The following is a 6008-nucleotide window of genomic DNA, read 5'->3' as shown; positions in this document are numbered from 1 at the left end:
CTGTCAGGGAAGCCAGAGAGGAGCTTCACCTGCAGAAAAGGCCGTGCAGGAATAAGGATCCAGAAAGACTAGGCGCAGTAACTCGCCAAACGAGGAGGGAAATGGTATCTGTCCCAGAGTTGGGGAAGGGCTGCGGTTCAGGGATGAGAGTCAGAAACCCAGCGCTCAGAAACTGCTGGTTCTCACAAAGCCTGCACTTATGTGTGTTCAGTCCAGGAAACTGGTTAGTGGGATGTGAAACTACCATATGTTTTTGCAGATGCTCCAAGTGTGTGTGCTCCCCTTATGTATATATGCTTTAGGCCCAGTTTGGAAAATGGGTCTAAGTCTTCCAGAGCTCCAGGAGGAAAACTCTTGAGAATTTACAGACCTGATATGCTGCGATTGATGTTTCTGGATGGCAATTCCACTTTCCCCTGTTGAGGCTCGGAAAAACAGAGGAGAGTGCAAGAGGAGATCCACACCGAAGATCAAGGCAGACACATCTGCCTGGCTGTCAGATTCCATGCCAGCAAATTGGAAGAAAATTAAAAAATCCAAAGTCAGATCTGGTCCTTGCTCTGGGAATGCAAAGAGGTCTGAAAGGCTCCTACATAGATATTTATACCTGGCATAAAACCACCACAGAAACCCCTGTGTTTCTCTGGTTTTGCCATCCCTTTAAGAGGAATATGTCAAGGGAATATGAAGGAATGAGATTTTCTTGTTAAAAAAGTCATGGATTGGTGTCACTTCATCTAAGACCAGGGTGCAGTGTGCAACCTCTGCCCACTACAGCTCAACAGCTGCCCTTCCAAACACTTCAAGTTGCAGGCTTACGTCTTAAAGGAAGAGTCCTGCAAGTGTGGGAGACAGGAGACCATAAACTCTCCAAAGAGTGGATTTTTGCCTCCAAAGTTCCAGGTAGATTTGTACCCTGAGACACCATCATTCTGCCAGGCATGGAGGGTGATCAACCTTCATCATCGAGTTGCTCTTAGCTTTAATTTCCAGCACAAATAGCCCCAAACCCCTCTGGAGTGGGGGCAATATGACACTGCCAGATGATTACACATTGCCTCTTAATACAAAGCCTGTTGTGTTCATACTCCATTACTCAGTTCCAAATTACAAGCCTTATCTCAGAGGAAGCTTGGGATGGCTCTGTAGTTTCAGAAACCTCATGGTAAAAGGGCCATTTTTTAAATACAGTGTTTTCCAGAAAGACCATCTTAAACATATAGTGCTGTTCAAATCCTCTGCTTCCTTTAATGCTATTTTCAGGTTGTTGGTTGTTTTTTTTTTTCAAATTAGGTTTAGCAACATGCAGGAGATGTTAGATTAAAGGGACAAGGCTGGGGTTTTCCGTGTCTGTACAGAAATAGCTATTCCCTGGGTGGGCCAGGTGAAGTTGAGCAAAGTTATTGTTGCATGACTTCCCCCAGCTTTCTGGGTGGAGGAGACAGAGATGTGACTGGCTGCTTGCAGAAAAGTCTGGCCAAAAGCATTGGGCCACATCCTTTGTGGAGGTAAATCAACATCGTCTGAGCGGTGTTTCTGGAACCATGACTATTTTCATCAGGATCAGGCCTCTTCCATATGGTGAGGAAGTGGTAAAGATCACAAAGGGAGGGAAAGCTATCCATGCATGGCAATAATTGCAAAGATCTATGGGGTTTTCCTATGTAGGTGGTGTCATTTTCTCTAAAGAATTAAAGCGTGGCTTTCTCGGCACGCTTCCCCTTTAAGGAGACACGCTGAGCAGCGATAAGACAACAAGCCCAGATGCCCAAAGGAAGAGCAGCGTTGTTGTGAAGACAGCCCCAAAAGGCAAAATGTCTGGATTTTATTTGCAGCTCTGCCACAAACTTCCTGGATGATCGTGGCCAAGTCAAGCAGGTCCGTTTTCCAGCAGCGTCTGTGCCCTCGTGCATATGCATGAACGGTGCGTTCGCTTGGGGCTCTGCGCTGAGGTCCAACAAATGCAGAGCTGTGAAGAACCAGCCACCCACACACTGCCCTGCTTTCCCCAGGCGAAGCGGGGTGAGCTGGGGAAGCCACTGGATCCCCGCCAGCAGGGATTCAGATCCACAAACAGGGGCTGTGCTGCTCCGGATCAAAGCCTGCCTTGCCCGGTCGCCCGTTGGAAGTGGGCGCCCGGGGAGGAAAACAAAGTCAGGGTGAGCAGAGCTGGACTTCCAGAGCTGGGAGTGGTTCGTGCGAACTTAGCAACCCTCAAAGGATTTCTAAACCTGGGAGCATGAGTAGTCCAGGACAAGGTCTCAGGGCACCTGGGGATTTTTGGCTTCCTTGGAGCAGGACTCATCTCTCCAGCTCTACGTCAGACTGGCTGGGTCACACGGGGCTTTTGTGGCTGCTACAAAGGACGACCTTCCCATGGCTGTGTCAGCTCCCACGAGGAAGTGATGCTGCCTGCCAGGGAATTGAGGCTAAATGCACTGGTGTTTCCTCATGCCTTGGAAGGGAAGAGAAGTCTGGAGAGAATGATTGTTGTGACGTATAGGAGCTTTGCCAGTACAGTGCCCTGTAATAACAGCTAGTCTGCCTTCAGGTCATTAACTTACCCATTTTTTAGTACTCTTGCTCATGACAAATAGGTCTTGAGTTTAGAGATGCGCTCCTTCTCTTTCCTTTTTCCTGACTTACTAAGTATATTTTGGATTTTTTTTATTTTTTTTTTTCTATGGTGGTGTATCGAAATATCCCTGTTAAAGCATCATCTTCCAAATCTCTCCTCCGGGGATCCATAAGTCTGTAACCAGATAACCAACACATTTTTTCTGCTGTGCCTCCATGGCTCAATGAGAACTAAAGCATGAGGAAAATACTCTCAGGGGCACTACAGATGATGAAACTGGATTTAGAACAAAAAAGGTGTCTCTGCTCTCAGAGACAGCCTCACATCTGCTTTGTCTGTGCTCCATGACCAAGCTACACCCTGAAAGCCACAGGGTTGAGTTAGAGGGGTGGTGGGTTGAGCTTTCAGCCCAGCTTGTGGTGGGGTTCCTACGCCTGGGCTCAGGATGGTGTGAACATGGCTACACACCTTCCACCTGGAGATGGCTTTTGTCCAGTTGGCTGAGAAGGGGGCTGGAGTGACAGGCAGCTGTTTGTCGGCCAGTGTAGACATGCCCAAATTCTCCTGGTGCACTACTGGAGGGTACTCAGATATTACAGAGATGAGGGCAGTCTGGGAACCTGTTTAGACCAGAATATGGGTTTCAGTGGCAGTTTTCTGGCTGATTAATTGGGTGACTTTGTGCAGGTCTCAACTTGCCGTTGCCCTATCCAATAAATGGGAATAGCAGCATTTGTCTTCCTTTGTAAAACACTTTGAGGTCTACGGATAATCCTCCTCCTTTTTCCCACCCATCATTATGGGACCAAGTGGAATCTTACGACACATTGAGTTTCTGTGGTCTGGCGTTTGCCAAGCATTTGAGAATGACTCTTTGGCTTGAGTTTGCAACGTCTGTGACTGCCACGTGATTTGTCATGGCAGCTCCTCGTTGAAATCAGGTCACCATTCCACTGGGAATGCAGGAGATGAGGAGAGAAGCTGCAGTGAGGAGTGTACAGACCCTGGGGCAGCCTGCGAGCAGTCACCGCACACATCATAATCCATCAATAACCTACCACACTCTGCAGTTCAGAGGTCTGCAGATATTTAGGAGTGGAAAACTCTGTAAAGAAGAGAAGATTCCTCTGGACCACCATGCTCTTTCTGGTGCCCTGGAAAGCAGTAGGCAGTGCTAGGGAAAGACATGATCGGAGGTGTTCCCACAACACAATGCACACCAGTTTGAATTCAAGGACCTTGTGCTGCTGTGGACAACTGATAGTTTAGGACACAGTCTCTTCTTTCCCTGGATTGTCCTGAGAATCATAGAATCATGGAATGGTTTGGGCTGGAAGGGACCTTAAAAGTCATCTAGTTCCAACCCGCCTGCCATGGGCAGGGATGCCACCCACTAGGTCAGGTTGCTCAGGGCCCCATCCAACCTGGCATTGGCCAGGATGTTTTCTCCTCCTAAGTCCATTCTGAGATTCATCCCCAGCAGGTACCAAAGGGATGTTACTGAGGTTGTGCTTTCTTACAATGACCTGAAAGAAAACCTAAATCACTGCAAGTCAACCTTTAGAAGTGACTTGGGAACTGAATAAGGGAGTGAATAGTTAAGAAATCAGGTCACTGATGCACAGAGATCTTCCCAAAGAACATTGTAAGGCTATAGGAGCCTTGAAGAGCCAGGAAATTAGCAGAGATCGGTATCAGGCAGCAGTGAGCTTACAGAAGAGAGGTTTGAAGAGAGACTTGATCACAATCTCCCAAGTACTCACAAGAGGAAGAGAAATGTGGAAATGAGGCAGATGTATCCAGAAATCTTATGGCTGAAACTTGAGGGTGAACATTTTTTCCTTTCTGTGATAGTGGGGATGAAACAGGAGCCATGTCTGACTGCAGAGCAGTGCTCCAAGGCTCCTCTCATAACTCCTGAACTCCCCGGCTGGCTGGGGGCAGGTGTTTAGAAAAATAAGCTGTAGTTCCAAGAGGAATGAGCTGGAGGGTGTCTGGTGGCCTTTGCTGTGTAAGGGAGCAGATTAGGTGATCCTCCTGAGTCCTTCAGATCAGGAACCACTATTTTGGATTTCTTCAGCCACAGTAACAAAAAAGACAGCTCCATCTTCTCTTCTTGTCAAGCACTGAGTAGGATCAGTGAGGGTAAAGCATTGGAGAGGGAATAAAACACCATTTGAGACTCAACTCCAAACAGCATGAGCTGTTTGGGCCAGCTCGAGCTACCTCTTTTCTTGTCCTTGGCCTCCACCATTTCATTACAGGATGACAACATCAGAATTACCTGCTAGCATTTCTCCCTTTAAATCAGGAAAAAAAACCCAACCGAGCAATAGACAAGGAGCCCATCAGTGATGCAAATAAAAGGCTGCAATTTCCCAGAGCAGCACTTGGGGTCTGCTCCTTAGACCGGGGTGTGAGGGACTCAGCACCTGGCTGGGCTGGACCCAGTGGCTGTGTATTTCATGGGGCCCATCAGATACGGTCTGTCCGTACACAAGCCGTGTTTTACTTATAAAGTAAATTGCATTACATGGGCTATAATGTACATTTTCAAAGGAGACCCACCTTAAAAACATTTTGTTTAATAAAATAACTTAATTAGAAGAGAGCTTCTGGCTGATGTGGTTGAGGCTGTGATAATTTTTCCTTCTCAAATCATTTTCTCTGTTTATTATACTTAATTATAGTGTAATTATGTATTCATCCTCTAGGCAAATTATGCAATCAGAAAATGTGAGTGGTTCATTTGCCACTGCTGTTGGGACCAGTGTTTACATCCCTGCTATAAAATACGAGCATAATTTCTATTATTTATAGTATTACGTACATACATATATATAAAAGCTGTTTCACACAGAATGAAGAATTGGTGTAAATATTTTATTGGCACTCAGTTTTGCATCATCCACTCCATTCATTTGTGGCCTACTAATAATGAAACCATCCAAAGCTCAGATAGGTGAAATCTTTACACCCTACCAGGAATTTTCTCAAACACAAAACATACATGGCTGAGGAACATGGAAGCTCCACAGCTGAGCTTTAATTTTGGAAGGAGGATTATTATTACTTTTAAGAGGGGTTTTTTTGCATTTTACTTCCTGATATTCTGCACAGAATTTCTTAGCACAACAAGAGAGAAAGGAACCCCCCAATATCCAGTTATGGGGTGTGGATTTGTGTTCATGTCATGAGTTCAGACTAACCTATTTTTATCCATGTGCTTCATGTACTTTTTAGCCATGGCAGCCCTGACTTCTAAAGACTGGGCTGTTTTTTCTTCCTCTTGTTTTTCCTGATGGGAGTAGACAGATTGTGTTTGAACATACTGAAACATGAAGCCAAATCTTGAAAACCCTTCTGAGACGGATGTTTTCTCCTTCTTTGGCCAGCTCTGGGTGTGAATACAAACTGAATTCCCACTTGG

Source organism: Corapipo altera, unplaced genomic scaffold (assembly GCF_003945725.1).
Source record: "Corapipo altera isolate COAL_440 unplaced genomic scaffold, ASM394572v1 70, whole genome shotgun sequence".
In the NCBI taxonomy this organism is placed as follows: Eukaryota; Metazoa; Chordata; class Aves; order Passeriformes; family Pipridae; genus Corapipo; species Corapipo altera.
This window is presented reverse-complemented; position numbering follows the sequence as displayed.